This window comes from Eschrichtius robustus, chromosome 21, assembly GCF_028021215.1.
Source record: "Eschrichtius robustus isolate mEscRob2 chromosome 21, mEscRob2.pri, whole genome shotgun sequence".
Taxonomy (NCBI): domain Eukaryota; kingdom Metazoa; phylum Chordata; class Mammalia; order Artiodactyla; family Eschrichtiidae; genus Eschrichtius; species Eschrichtius robustus.
In genome coordinates, this window is record NC_090844.1 from 13422701 (window position 1) to 13439270 (window position 16570).

At 41.0% G+C, this 16570-nt stretch overlaps 1 long non-coding RNA gene across 1 annotated transcript; it reads left to right on the forward strand.

Moving 5' to 3' along the window:
* Positions 1–2348: 2348 nt before the first annotated feature.
* On the forward strand, positions 2349–13953 carry LOC137755842 (uncharacterized). The gene is made up of 3 exons (XR_011072118.1): positions 2349–2570; positions 8880–8941; positions 13872–13953. It is a non-coding gene; the product is annotated as an uncharacterized lncRNA (long non-coding RNA).
* The last annotated feature ends 2617 nt before the right edge of the window (positions 13954–16570 follow it).

Genomic DNA, 16570 nt, shown 5'->3' on the forward strand with positions numbered 1-16570 from the left:
TTTATTGAGGGCCTACTGTGTGTTGTACCGTTCAACGTGCTGAGGATACATCAGTAAACAACACACACAAAAATCCCTGCCCTGTGGAGCTTATATTCTACAAGGGGCAGAAAGACAGTAAACATAAGAAATCAAAAATAGGGCAATGGATCAAAGATAATAGGTGCTAAGGGAAACATTAGAAAAAGAAGAGGAGGGTAGGGAATGTAAGGCTGTGTGTGCGGAGGATTGCAATTTTAAATGTTATGAAAACATAATGTTGAGCAAAGACTTTCCAGGATATGATGGTCAGTTTTACGTGTCAACTTGGCTGGGATATAGTACCCAGCTATTTAATCAAACACTCACCTAGATGTTGCTGTGAAGCTGTTTTGGAGCTGTGGTTAACATCTACAAGCTGTAAGGGGGAGACTACCCTCCATAATGTGGGTGGGCCTCATACAATCACTTGAAAGGCCTTAAAAGCAAAACTGAGGTTTCCCCAAGATAGAAGAAGTTTTGCCCCAAGACTGCAACATTAGCTCCCACTTAAGTTTCCAACCTGCCTACAGATTTCAGACTTGCCACAATTACAGAAGCCAATTCCTTGAAACAAATCTCTTAGTATACCTTATATATGTGTGTGTGTGCTACCATATGTGCATATATGTATGTGTATACTGTATACATATAGTATGCATGCATATATATAGTGAGTATACATATATGTATGTATACTCATTAATATATACATATATGTGTGTATACATACACACACACACACACACACATTTCCTACTGGCTGTGTTTCTCTAGAGAATCCTGACTGATAACATGGGGTAACAGTGTTCCAGGCAAAGGGAAGGTAAGAGCAAAGGCACCTTATGCTGGACACTGTGTCAGACATCAAGCAGACAACTGTGAACATCAGATGTGGCTCCTACCTTTCTCAAGCTTAGCAACAAGACAGAAAGAGAGAGATACTGCCAGCTGACCCATCTGTCTTCTCCCAAAATCTCAGGCCCTTCCCAGTTTCATTTGCTTTACTCTTCAGCCTTGACCCCATGGTCATTAGTTTCAACCCTTCTTTTAACTGGTGTTCCTAGTTGCCCTGGCCTTTCATTACACTTGCCACATTACTATCATTACCAACTCACTTTCCGGTGATTATGGAGTTTAAGAACTATGTTCACATATTATACTTTAACTTGCCTTCACAAAAACTGTCATGTGGGGAGGAAAGGTAAAATCATCCGTATTTCACAGATGAGGAAACTGAGATTCAAAGAGGTAAACTAACCTGTACGAAACTACAGAGTTAATAAATGGCAAAGATGGGTCTCAACCCATCATCCAGCTTTCTCCTCAACAAGAACACATTTTTTGAAAAAGCAATTTGTGGTCACCTGTAATTGTTCACCTCCCACCCACCATTCACTCTTCAACCCATTTCTCTCTGACATTCCCCACTCTGGAACTGGAGCGTTTCTGCTTTCAGCGGGATGGGGTGGGGATTGTAGTTTCCCACGCATTACATTTATTAATCATGTCATATCACATATATTAATTACATATACCAAAGAGTGTTAGTCAAGAGGTGCGTTAGGAGACTTCTTATTTCCCCTTAAATACAGGCATTCCTCCAGGATTCTGTCTTTAGAGCACATTAACAATTACGAGTTGAAAGATCATGAAAACAGGGATCCCAGGCCCAACCGAAACAAAGTACGAAACTATAACTAGGAGCAATCTTTCAAGAAACGCGCGTGGATTTCCAGGGTAAAATATCTGACTTGCAGCCTCCTCTACAGTCTACTAATTTCCCATGAAATGCCTGCGAAGATATAAAGAAAAGAAGGACAAAAAATCCACCACTCCAATAAAACCCAGGACTGTCAGCCTCTCCCACAACCTGGGAAGGATGTTGGACAACTCCAAGGACAAGCTGACTGCAAGGACCAGCTCAAGGCGTGACCACCTGTGCAAGTACCTGAAAGACCCCTCTCCCGGTTCAGAAAAGCCAAGCCCGTGCACACCCGATATCTAGGCAGCTGCACATCAGAAATCTGCTGCAAACCTGCTGCTTTCTTGTGACAGAAAACAAGTAAGCAACTCCTAACAGCCTCCCAAGCAGCCCACAAACTCCGCCCACCTTTAACTTTTCTTGGACTCGCAGAGACGCTGTCACTCATGAAACGCCCCAGCAGGAAGTAGAGGGGAGAGGGCGGCAGCACGATGCAGTCTGGGAGTTGTAGTCCATGCTCAGAATGCGCAAGCGCAGGGGTGGAAGCGGGCGCCCAGGAGCAGAGCCCCACGGGAACTGTAGTTTCTCCTGCATTACGTAGACTAAGAGTGTCAGAAGGTCAGACGGTGGCGTTCTGAGAGTTCTCATTTCAGACAGCGAGGGTGCTCTCACCGAATGCCTGACGGACGGGGAGACTTGGTTTGGCAACTGTGCGTGTCGTCTTCCGTTCGACAGTAGAGCTCAGATGGGTTGAGATAGCCCCCAAGTGGACTGAGTGGGGCGAAAGACAAGCCACCAAATCTGCAAACAGGACTGTGGAACTGTGAGAAAATAGTGTAGAATTAAGGTAAGAAGCCGTCCCAAAGACTCAGAGAAAAAACGGACTTCAGTATCATTCACCTCATGAATCAGAAGAACATTTTTGAGAAATTTTTGCCTCTTCGAAAAGAATACCAAAAAAATTATGTATATAACGTGCAGGCTAATGAAAGTATGGCCCAGTCTGGAAAAATATGCAGCAAAATGTTAACATTCTTTTTAAAATTAATTAATTAATTTATTTATTTTTAGCTGTGTTGGGTCTTCGTTTCTGCGCGAGGGCTTTCTCTAGTTGCGGAGAGCGGGGGCCACTCTTCATCGCGGTGCGCGGGCCTCTCATTATCGCGGCCTCCAGACGCGCAGGCTCAGTAGTTGTGGCTCACGGGCCTAGTTGCTCCGCGGCATGTGGGATCTTCCCAGACCAGGGCTCGAACCCGTGTCCCCTGCATTGGCAGGCAGATTCTCAACCGCTGCGCCACCAGGGGAGGCCCGACATTCATTTTTTAAAATGAGGGATTACTTTTTTTTTTTTTTCACTACGTATTTTCTGAATTGTTTACAAGGACTAAGTATTCGTTTTTTGGTATAAAATACTTAAAATATGAAGAAAAGTATATAGAGCAATTTTTAATCCCCCTGGAGTCTACCACAAAGCTTTGTCTTACTTACTTTAGGTCCTCCCTCCCTCCCTTCCTTCCTTCCTTCCCTCCCGCTTCCTTCCTCCCTCTCTTCCTTCCTTCCCCCCTTCCTTCCCCCTTCCTTCCTTCCTCCCTTCCTTCCGTCCTTCCTCTCTTCCTTCCCCCTCCCTTCCTTCTCCTCCCTCCCTCCCTCCCTCCCTCCCTCCCTTCCTTCCTCCCTCCCTTCCTTCCTCCCTTCCTCTCTTCCTTCCCCCTCCCTTCCCTCCTTCCTTCCTTCCTTCCCCTCCCTCCCTCCCTCCCTTCCTTCCCTCCTTCCTTCCTTCCTCTTTTTCTCCTACCCTCCCTCTTTCTTTCCTGCATTCTGAAAGAAAAAAATTACCGGGGAGTGGGGGGGAGGAACGCTACAAATAGAGATGTCCCTTATGTAGTCCTTTCTCCTCTGCGGAGAAATACACACACACACACACACACACACACACACACAAACACACACATTCTTAAGAGTTTTTATGTATATGTTTGTGTATATCAACATACAAGTGTGTGTATATTGTATGTTTTTCAGATAATGGTATCATACATACTGTACGAATCATTATGTAATTTGCTTTTCTCACTATGCTGCATCCTGTTTTGTTTTTTTTTCAGGTTTATCAAAAAACAGAATACATATAGTTCTAATTCATTTACTTTAACTTCTATAGGCTATTGCATTGTGTGACAATGACACAATTTAATTAATCTGATAAGGGATATTTACTCTGTCCCAAATATTTTGCTCTTATAAACAATACTGTTATACAGATTCTTAAGCAAACGTGCAAAAATTTCTCTAGGGCATTTACCTGTGAAATTGCCAGGTCTTGGGAGTATACCTGCTTTTAGCTTCACCAGATGCTGCCAAAATGCTCTACAAAGTACTTGAACCTCTTTTCACTCCACCAAAATAGACTGTGAATCTCCTCTGATCCACATTCTTGCCATAACTGAGTGTTGTCATAACGTCTTCTTTGTTAGCCTGATAGACTTACACTAGTATCTGGTTATTATTTTAATTTAAATTTACTTGATTTTGTCAGAATTTTAAAATTTTAAAAATGGGGCTCTTATTCATTTTCTCCTTTGGTTCATCTAGGTATGGTAATTTTCTACAAGGAACACATATTATTTATGTGGTAAAGTAATCTATTTTAGATTTACATTGTGTTTAGATAATGGTGTCTTTCTCTTTATTCTAAGTTTTCCATAATACTTTACATTATTTCTATATTTTAATTATTTTAAATTTTATTACAGTACTTCTCAATATTTTTCTTTACGCATGCCAAGGACTGAGCAACATTTCCCTGATAGTGTAGCGAGCACCATATTTCTAATGAGTTCTGCTTAAGGCTGCCTTAAGTTTTTAGCTGTTATGGCAACAAACACAGAGTATTGTATATTGTGTACTCTTTACTCAGAGTATGTGTATGTATTAAACCTGTAGGCCACAGAAAGCTCCTGATCTTTTTCTCCTGAATGGCTTCTCACCAGAAACTAGCTTTTCCTATTTTTGGTTACTTTCAATATTCCTAATTATTTATTATTTTGTTGTCTTTTTCTTTGCCCATTTACATCTAAGCCAGTTCATTGTTCTACTCATTTTTTCCCCAGGCATTGACTTTGTATCTTGCTGTCATACATAACATTTTTAGGGGTCAGGTTTATTGAGATATAATTTCCACATAGTCAAATTCACCCTTTTTAGCGTACAGTTCTATAAGTTAAGACAAACACATATGGTGATGTATCCACCACCATAATGAAGACAGATCCATCACCCCCAAAATATTCCTTCGTGCCTCTTTCTAGACAACTGCTCCAACCTGAAGCCCTGGCAACCTCTTATAGGTTTTCTGTCCCTGTAGTTTTGCCTTTTTTTGAGTCTGTGATTGTGTTTGCCTGCTCTGTTTGCTATAACAAAATATCACAGACCTGGTAGCTTAAACAACAGACAGTTATTATTATTATTATTTTCTAAATTTAATTAATTTATTTATTTTTGGCTGAGTTGGATCTTTGTTGGTGCGCGCGGGTTTTCTCTAGTTGCGGTGAGCGGGGGCAACTCTTTGTTGCGGTGCGCAGGCTTCTCATTGCAGTGGCTTCTCTTGTTGCGGAGCATGGGCTCTAGGTGCGCGCGGGCTTCAGTAGTTGCAGCACGTGGGCTCAGTAGTTGTGGCTCGTGGGCTCTAGAGCTCAGGCTCAGCAGTTGTGGCGCATGGGCTTAGTTGCTCCGTGGCGTGTGGGATCTTCCTGGGCCAGGGATGGAACCCGTGTCCCCTGCATTGGCAGGCAGATTCTCAACCACTGCGCCACCAGGGGAGCCCCAACAGACATTTATTTCTCACCATTCTGGAGCCTGGGAAGTCCAGGATCAAGGTGCCAGCATATCCGGTTCCTGGTACGAACCTGCTTCCTCACTAACAGACATCTGCCTCCTCACTATGAGAGTGCTGGTCTCTCTTCCTCTTCATATAAGGACACTAATCCCATCGTGGAGGTTCCACCTTCATGACCTCAACTAAACCTAATTTCCTCTCAAAGGCCCCACCTCCAAATACCATCGAATTTGGGGTTCAGGTTTCAACATAATCAATTTGGGGATGGGGGATATGAACCTTCAGCTCACAACAGTGATACGAGTGGAATTATACATTACATAGCCTTTTGGGTGTCGGCAAAATGCATTTGAGATTCAATGATGTTGTTGTGTCAGTAGATTTTTTATTGCCAAGTAGCATCCCCAATACATAGATGTTCTGTAATTTTTTTTTTAATTATTTATTTTTTTATTTTTATTTTTTTGGCTGTGTTGGGTCTTCGTTTCTGTGCGAGGGCTTTCTCTAGTTGTGGTGAGCAGGGGCCACTCTTCATCGTGGTGCGCGGGCCTCTCACTGTCGCGGCCTCTCTTGTTGCGGAGCACAGGCTCCAGATGTGCAGGCTCAGTAGTTGTGGCTCACAGGCCCAGTTGCTCCGCGGCATGTGGGATCTTCCCAGACCAGGGCTCGAACCCATGTCCCCTGCATTGGCAGGCAGATTCTCAACCACTGCACCACCAGGGAAGCCCAATGTTCTGTAATTTGTTCGTATACTCATCAGTTGAAGGAAATTTGGGGTTGTTTACAGTTTGGGACAAATACACATCAAGCTGCTATAACCATTTGCATAGAGGTTTTTGGGTGAAGATTAGCTTGTATTTCTCTTGGGTAGTTACACAAGAGTGGGTTTGTCATGTCGTATTTTATTTTATTTTCAGAAAAGTGTAAATTTATTCACTGCTGAATTATTCACAATGCGGAAAATAAGAAACAATCCAAGTGTTCATCCATAGGGAATAACTAAATAAACTGTGGTACAATCATACAATGGAGTACTCTTCAGCAATTCAATGAGGGAGCTCTCTGTATACCTATATTGGAAAGCTCTTCAGTATACCATTTGAGATTTAAAAAGAAAAGGCAATGTCCAATTGTGTATGCTACCTTTTCCATAATAGAAAGTAAGAACGTATATTCATATTTGCTTATTTTTGCTTAATAAAGCCATGTCATAAAGTGTATGTTTAACTTTATAAGAAATTGCCAAACTATTATGATGGATCAGTCAGATTTTTCCTTCTTTTGCCTGTCCTATAAATGTTTGTGCTTCCTAGTATTTCCTCCTTGAATTTCTTCTCTTGCTACTCTTTGCTCTCCCCTTGGACAGTCTCAACCATTCCCTTGGATTTTGCTAACCACCGATGAACCTTATTCAGTAGCTCCAACCCTGCTTTTCTTGCTTGTATATCCACCTGCCTTCAGAATACCTATCTCCATATTTCTACAGCCTTGCCCAGTTTGTCCAAATGACCTGGCTAACACTATGACCATCACTGCTGTGTTCTCCTCTGTGACTGACCTCAGTCATGAAAACCAGTCATCGAAGCCAATAATCCAGGAAATGTTCTAAGCTTCTCTCTTTCACAATTCACATTCATTAAGTTCTATAAATTCCACTGCTTAAATAGATCTTGATACTCTCCCTTCCTTTTCATTTTCCCACCATTATTGCCTCAGCTCAGAACCTTGCCTGTATTACCGCACTAGCCCATTTACTGACTTCTCTGCTTTATACAACCTCAAATTCTAAACAAATCCTTGCCCAAGTGTGTCTCTAACCTGCCTGCATCTCCAGCTACCTCTTCCACTCATCCCTACCTCATTCCCTATGTCCCAGTTGCACTAAACTATTATAAGTTCTTTGGAAAAATTATGTTGTTCATCATATGACATATTCCATGTCATTGTACATGCTGGCTAAGGGATAAGTATAAATCAGAGAATTTGGATGAAACCTAGTAAATTCAGAGAACAGAAATTTGGAAATTTTTGAAATTTAAATATAAACAAATAAGGAGTCTAGTTAGAGCCTCTGGCTTTTGATTTTTATTTCTTTAATTATTTAATATATGGATACTCTTCTGCACTCTCATTGGAAGGGTGTATTGGGGCTATCTTCAAGGAAAATTGTCATATTAAAATTATAGTCTTCAACTCAGATATGCAGCGTCTTGTTATTTATCCTAGAGAAACACTTGTACCTATGCGTAAAGAGGCATGTACAAGGATTTTCATTGCTTCTTAGTTGTAATTGTGGAAGATTGAAAACAACCTAAAAATTGGCAATAGGAGAATAATTAAACTACGGTGCATCTATAGAATGAAATGTGTTGCAGTAATTAAAGATAACATGTTAAATCTGACATTAAAAGCTCTTAAGGGTATACAATTTAGTGGGAGGGAGGAGAGAAGTAAGCTGTGGGATAAAATACATGGTATGATATGGTTTATGGCATTTTAAAAGGTCTAGAAGAATCATTTAAGACCAATGACAGTATTTACCTCCAGAGAGAGGATTGGGATTGGGGTAGTGATCAAGACAGATTTTGCTTAGTCTTGTGTGATTTTTCTAACTGGCGTGTTGTCTTCATGTATTATTACTCACATTTTTTTTTTTTTTAATTTATAAAATAAAAAGCATGAAGAAAAGAGGGCAAAGCATTCAGACAGGTTTGGCACAAAAGGAGAAATGTAAATAGCAAAAAAAAAAAAAAAGTTCCAAAAATATTTTGAAGAAAATTTATCAAGAATTAATGATAGGGCTTCCCTGGTGGCGCAGTGGTTGGGAGTCTGCCTGCCAATGCAGGGGACACGGGTTCGAGCCCTGGTCTGGGAAGATCCCACATGCCGCGGAGCAACTGGGCCCGTGAGCCACAACTACTGAGCCTGAGCGTCTGGAGCCTCTGCTCCACAACAAGAGAGGCCGCGATAGTGAGAGGCCCGCGCACCGCGATGAAGAGTGGCCCCCACTCGCCGCAACTGGAGAAAGTCCTCACACAGAAACGAAGACCCAACACAGCCAAAAATAAAAAATAAATAAATAAATAATAAAAATTTAAAAAATATTAAAAAAAAAAAAAAAAAAAAAAAAAAAAGAATTAATGATAGCTCTGTTTGGGTGATGAAGCTATGAATAATTCGTTTTTGGCTTTCTACCCTTTCTACCCAGCTGTATTTTTCAATCTTTTTAAATAATGGAAATACATAGATATTTTTAAAGGGCTAAGAAATGGCTGGAAAATCCTAACTACATGCATCCACCTTTAATTCTCACTCTGCCAGGTGCCATTTGGAGTATGAGGAAGTTTCTGATGAAAAACTCCCATGGAAAAGTGATATTTGAGGTGAGTGGCCCTCTCCTGGTGTCATGTGACAGACCAACACACTGATATGCTGGAAACCAACTCCCCCCTCCAAAAAAGCCCTGACTCGTGGCATTTGCTGATTTCCACAGTGTTATTTATGCATTGAATTGTGACACCCCCAAAATATATGTTGAAGTCCTAACCCTCAGTACAGTACTTCAGAATGTGACCTTGTTTGGAAATAGGGTCATTGTAGATGTAATTAGTTAAGATGAGGTCATACTGGGAGGGCACTTAATCCAATATTACTGGTATCCTTATAAGAAGAGGCACAGAGACAAAGACACACAGGGAGAATGCCAGCGACCACAAGAGGTGCAGATTGGAGAGATGCATCTACAAGCCAAAGAACACCAAAGGTTGACAGCCACCACTGGAAGCTGTGAAGAAGCAGAGAAGAATTCCACCCAGCATCTCAAAGGGCACAGAGCCTGGGTGACACCTTGATTTCAGACTTCTGGCCTCCAGAACTATAAGGGAATACAGTACATTTAAATCACTAGGGGCTTCCCTGGTGGCGCAGTGGTTGAGAATCTGCCTGCTAATGCAGGGGACATGGGTTCGAGCCCTGGTCTGGGAAGATCCCACATGCCGCGGAGCAACTAGGCCTGTGAGCAACAACTACTGAGCCTGCGCGTCTGGAGCCTGTGCTCCACAACAAGAGAGGCCGCGATAGTGAGAGGCCCGTGCACCGCGATGAAGAGTGGCCCCCGCTTGCCACAACTAGAGAAAGCCCTCGCACAGAAACGAAGACCCAACACAGCCAAAAATAAATAAATAAACAAATAAATCACTATATTATCCTTTATAATATCAATTAGTTGCATTATTTTATTGGTTAAGAAAATAATTTATACTGCATACTAAATAACTAGTAAACACATAATAATAGTTAACTCTCAATTATGGTACTTTGTGTTAATTTTTAAGGCAGCCCTAGGAAACGAATACACCTGCTGTAAATACTTCTGTCACGGCCAACTGACATGACTTCACTGAATGCAGAGTTGAAAGGGCTGTCCACAACCAATTCTCATGAGCCAGTATAAGCTGTACCACTGAACAGCTGATTTCGGGCTCATCTAAGCCATAGAGAGTTCCAAGTGTGTTCAGAGAAGAGTTTGACATAGGTTTAACCAAGAACTTTCAGTATAGAAGTATCATCAGTGGACATTGTCTTATGTGGTATGCACTTTACTTTTAAAATCTCCATGTTGGGTTCAAGATGTACATTAACCTATTTCAATTCTGGAGAAGCAAGTAAGAACATGAATGTGAAACTACCTGATAACCATTCAGGTAGCAATGACAACATGAGGATATGTAGGTCAAGTTACCCAGCTGAGACTAATTCCTGTGTAATTCTTTTTTTTTTTTCTTTTTGGGTTTTTTTTTGGGGGGGTTGTTTTTAATTTTTGTTTCTTTCCTATGTTATTCTGACTGTTTCAGTTGGGAGTTTTAAAACTGCTTAGCGCTGATATATCCCGGATCAAGACACACACACACACACACACACACACACACACACACACACACACACAGAGTGATTGATAATGGACACATACAGGAGTGTCAGGCAGTTGTCACCAAAATGTACTCATCAACTTCTCAGTGAATTTGACAGAGGAGATGACGTTCAGTCAGTGATACTATGTGTGACAGAATTAAAAGACTGAGAAGAAAATGAGAATCACTTTACAATCATTTCTGGCTTTGCTGTCAAGATTAAAACTGCTGAGATTTACAGAACCTCCTTCCAAGGTCAAGGTCCAGAGGAGGCGCTGCGGGCTGTGGGTGCTGGAACAGGAGGACCAATGATGAGCACTTACGATGCAAAGACAGACCGACTTCGTATAGACCGCATTCCTGGACGCCATTTCCTCATGTAGATTCCTGGTTCCAGCAAGATGATAAGCAAATAGTAGAGAACCCTTCCATGTCACATTTGGCTAAGCCCCTCCTCTTTGTGGAACATATTAGATCTACCTTGATGTTTTTAAAAAAATACCCATCCCCAACTAACTGTTTCCTGGAAAGAAATGAAGAAAAAAGAGAAGAAAAGAAAGAGAAAAAGAAAGAAAGGAAGAAAGAAAAAAAGGAAAGAAGGAAGGGAAGAAACAAGGGACGGAGGAAGGAAAAAAAAAATGGCTTGGCTTATGGAATAAGATCTCTCCTCCAGAGAGCTTAAAATAGGAATTACCAAAAAAAGCAACTTTTTGGCATGACAAAGACCGTTGGTGGCAGTTGGAAAGAATATAACTTTGGAATCTACATCCGTTGAGTGTTAGTTCTCCTTCCTTACCAGTGTCTTTCAAATAACTTTCAAAATAAAATCTTATTTTGGCAAAAGAAAAAAAAAAAGAATCTCACTACCACCTTGCCATACACATAATCATTAAAACCTTTATTAAGTGCTGTGTTTCTCTTCAGAATAAGTTGCCAGACTAAAGGAATTATACAGACATAGCGCCACAGTTCTTGAAGCTAACAAACTCAAGTTTCCTTCGTAGGAAAGGATAAGGAGAGCTCGTCACATTTACACATTGGGCTGCCTCCCTTCTCGCTTTAAATCCTTAAACAGTTTTCCAGGGTAATGTCCACTCCTTCAAGAGGAATACCAGACCCTTTGGGACCAGCGTCCAGCACACACATTTACTCTCCCATCTGTAATCTTCCACTTCCTGTTTCCCATCCTCCTCCCTCCAGCCGTATGGGATGCTATGCTGTTTCTTTCTTTCTTTTTTTTTTTTTTTTTTAATATTTATTTGTTTATTTGGCTGTGTCGAGTCTTAGTTGCAGCACATGGGATCTTCGCTGTGGCACATGGGCTCCTCATTGCGGCGTGCAGGCTTCTTGTTGCAGTGCACAGGCTCTCTGGTTGTGGCATGTGGGCTCTAGAGCGCACGGGCTTAGTTTCCCCGCGGCATGTGGGATCTTAGTTCCCGACCAAGGATCAAACCCGTGTCCCCTGCATTGGAAGGCGGGTTCTTAACCACTGGATCACCAGGGAAGTCCCACTATGCTGCTTCTTGAAGGTGCTCTGTTCCTGCACCTGTCTCCTTGGTCCAGAGCACTCCCCCTCCCTGGACCACTCTCCCCACCCCACTCATTACCTACCCACCCTCCAAGTCAGGCCTGAACACTTGCCTTTTCTGCCAGGACTTCCCCTGCCCCTCAGTCCTTCTCTACCACATTATACTTGGTCATTACCTCTACTATACTATTTATCAATTTTGATTATTAATCATTTATATTCCTCCCTTCCAGGAGAGATAAGCCTCTTAAACACAGAGACAATTTTGTTTTTCTCTTTGTCTCCCCAGGGCTTGGCACACTTAGTAGATGTTTAAATACTATTGAATGAAAACCAGTAATTTATAAAGTGCTTAGCTATTTACAAAATGTTTTTCAAGTGCATTATTTCTATTACTATTCTAGAAGTGACTCCATTTTTACCAATTATTAGCCATTATCATCATCAGCGCAATTATTTTGCAAATGAGAACGCTAAGGTTCACAGAGGGTAAGGAACTTGGCTTAAGATATTCAGCTGGTATATGGTCAGGCTGGGCTACAAAGCTTGGATCTACTGACCAGAAGGCAGAGAGACAGGAACAGGAAGAATAGAAACCTCAGCAGACTATCAAGTTCATCAGGTCTTTTTACTGAACGGTCTGACAAGGGAGCTAGGAGGCTGGGTATTTAAGACTCACTAGTTTTAAGATTTTAACCACGCTGGACCTCAGTGTTCTCCTCTATAAGATGACAGGATTGCACTATATAAGTAATTCTCAATTCTCTTACATTTCATGTCCACTAATCTTTCTAATCCAGAGATTCCCAAACTTTCCTGGTTCCTGGTGCCCCCGGGCCAAAAGAAATACCTGAACAATTCTCTTTATTAAGTAGTGAGGTCTAAACAACTTAGTAGTAGTAGTTGGCGTGGTATCCAACAGTTGTCTGTGCCCCTCAAAAACTTAAAAGAACCCACTGTGCCTCTGTAAGTTTGCTTGTCACACTAGGGTGGTTCAGCACACAACTTAAGAATCACAGTTTTAATCAGAGAAACTCAGCTCTACTCTGATAGAAATAAGAAGTCTCTTTTTTAGAGAAAAATGCTTATATCATAGTTATTTACACAAGTTTTAAACACATGATCATTATAATGGCATTATTGAAGGTATATTTTAATGCCAAAGTTTTAAAACACAGATAATTCTGTTAATAAGCTGAAACATAGCAAAATGTTGCTGGGAATATGGTTTACTGATATCATCCTCATAAAGCACAAAATAAATTCTGGTAATATTATTAGAATTATTATAGCTCTGACTAACACATAAAAATAAAAATCATTCCATTAGAAATTAAATGATAGTAATACTATTGACATTCACTTTTACAGCTATCATTGTAAACTTCAAAGATAAAAGATAAATCCATCACCAGGAAACATATAACGATTATTGAACCTTATTGTTGAGAAGCCTGTAGTTGCATTTTGTTGAATAGCATCTCAGTTCTTGGAATAAAGTTTTAAACAGCAACTGGATGAACAGCTTTAAGTTAAAAATGTTTTGTTTTTAGAGTTGTCATGGTGTAAAAGTTATTCTCACATAGCTAAGTTGCTGGAAAGAGTCCAAGTTTTGTGAAAGTTTTCTATTAAGTGTTTCATGTTGTCCCTGCTTTAAACCCAAACAATTGCAAACTCTTCATGAGCTGCTGTAATACTGGTTTAGCTGATAAATTAAGAAAATCCCCCTTCTTTGAAATCCTAAGCCACAAAACATGTGTTGTTACATTGCTAATAAGGAGGAGTGGACAGAGATGGGCCACCCAAAGATTCTCCTATTCCTGCATCATCTGCAAGGAGAAAACAGCAATTTAATTGTAATTCTTGCTTATCCAGGTCAACAGTTACCACCAATACAAGGTACCCAACTGCACAGAGATGGAGCCTAGAGCAGCAGGAGGTGGTACATAAAAACACAGGTACTCCAGGAAACTGGGGGAGGGGCAGAACAATAATTAATAGCTGTCAGGTGTGGTTTGCAGGATGTAGGATGTGGCTGGTGGGCTAGAGGAAGAGAATTAGAAGAAATGATGCTCATCCAAGGTTATTTTGATTAACTAGCCAGAAGCCCACAGATGGATACTCAAAGTAAAACGATCAAAGCAGAAACAGTACATTTGGCACATAGATGTGGGGATTGAGGGAGAATTAATTTTAGCTTTAATTTTTAAATAGTTTTAATTAATTTTTATTTTACTTTAATTAATTTTTAAAAGCTTTAATTTTAAAAAAGCTTTTAGTTTCTTATTGTGGAGATATATATGTATATATATAACAAAATATACCATTTTAACCATTCCTAAGTGTAGAATTCAGTGGCATTAAGTACATTCACATTGTTGTACACTCATTACCATCATCCATCTCCAGAGTGTTTTCATCTTCCCAAACTGAAACTCTGCACCCATTAAACAACCCTCTGTTACCCTCTCCACTCCCACCCCAGCCCCTTGCAACCACCATTGTACTGTCTGCCTCTGTGAATTTGACTGTTGTAAGTACCTCATGTAAGTGTAATTGTACAATATTTGTCCTTTTGTGTCAGACTGCTTCATTTAGCATAATGTCGAGGTTCATCCATATTACAGACGTGTCAGAATTTCCTTACTTTCTAAGGCTGAATAATATTCCACTGCATGCATATATCACATTTTATTTGTCCATTCATCTGTCACTGGACACTTGGGTGCTTCCACCTTTAGGTTATTGGGAATAACGCCACTTTCAACATGGATTTAGAAATATCTGTTTAAGTCCCTGCTTTCAGTTCCTTTGGGTAAATATCCAGAAGTGGAATTGTTGGCTCATACGGTAATTCTATGTTTCTTTTTCCTTTGTCCTTTCTTTTTTCTTTTTTTTTTTTTCAGGAACTGCTATACCATTTTCCACAATAGCTGCACCATTTTACATCCCTAACAGCAATGCATGTGTTCTAATTTCACCACATCCTTGCCAACACTTGTTATTTTCTGGGTTTTGTTTGTTTTAATAATAGCTATCCCAATGGGTATAAAGTGTCGTCTCATTATGATTTTGATTTGCATTTCCCTAAGAGCTACTGATGCTAAGCATCTTTTCATGTGCTTCTTGGCCAATTGCATATCTTCTTTGGAGAAATAGCTATTCAAGTTCTTTACCCATTTTTATTTTATTTTATTTTATTTATTTATTTGTTTATGTTTGGCTGCGTTGAGTCTTCTTTGCTGCGCGTGGGCCTTCTCTAGTTGCGACAAGCAGGGGCTACTCTTCATTTTGGTGCGTGGGCTTCTCACTGTGGTGGCCTCTCCCGCTGTGGAGCATGGGCTGTAGGCGCGTGGGCTTCAGTAGTTGTGGCACGCAGGCTCAGTGGCCGTGGCTCATGGGCTTAGTTGCTCTGCGGCATGTGGGATCTTCCTGGACCAGGGCTCGAACCTGTGTCCCCTGCGTTGGCAGTCGGATTCCCAACCACTGTGCCACCAGGGAAGCCCCTTTACCCATTTTTAAATTGTTTTTGTTGTTGTTACAGTCATTGAGTTGTAGGAGTTCTTTAAGTATTCTGGATATTAATCTCTTATCAGATATATGATTCACAAATAATTTCTCCCATTCCATGGGTTCCCTTTTCACTCTGTTGATAGTGTCCTTTGATGCACAAAAGTTTTTGATTTTGATGAAATCCAGTTTACCTATTTTTGTTTTGTTGCCTGTGCTTTTGGTGTCGGAAAATTTTTAGTTTTTAGTTTAAAAACATCATGTCTCCTGCCTCATAGGTACCACTGGACCAGGTCTTTGTTTGCTAGGATTCTGTCAGAGGTAAATGCGTTTTGAAGTAGAGAACATGGATAATTGCACGCTTGGAATGGAAAACTAACTATGAATGTTCCAGATGCAAACACAGAGGGTTCACCAATCCATCCTGGAAGTCTTTTGTCAGAATTGCCTAAATAATGCAGGGGTGGAGTTTAGGACACAAGGCCTTTGGGGACCAAGCAAACAAGGTGTGGAGATGAGATGGAGATAAGACAGAATGAGATAAGAATAGGAAGAAGCCCTTTGTTTAGAAGATTGGGAAGGGGGCAGCTTCACTTTGCTGAGGGATACGAGGTGTTAATCACACTCTGGTGGAAGAGCCCTGCTTATTCTAACACAGAGAGAAGGGTTTGACCTCTTCCCGAAATTCAGTTGTATTAAGGTGTGAACCCTCAGTGATATTGTGGGCTCATTTTAGACTATAGGGCAATGGATTGCCATTACTCATTGCAACCTGCTCTCCTAAGAAATTCAACCTTACATTCAACTTGGTTTACCCTCTGCTGTCTAGAAGAAGTAGCTCTGGGTCAAGTTCAAGGCATGGTATGCCCGTGGTACATAGACTTCTTGCTACTTCACAAACACACAGCCTCACCTGGGACGGGATGCTGCAGGAAAGTTAACGGTGGTCATTGCTTGCCTCTTAGGGTCTCTAGACAGTTTGGTCATTGCCTCCCAGGACTTTATTACCTTGCAGTCTCCTGGGCCAATGAGAAATATTTCCCCTGAGGACAGGGTGATCAGCC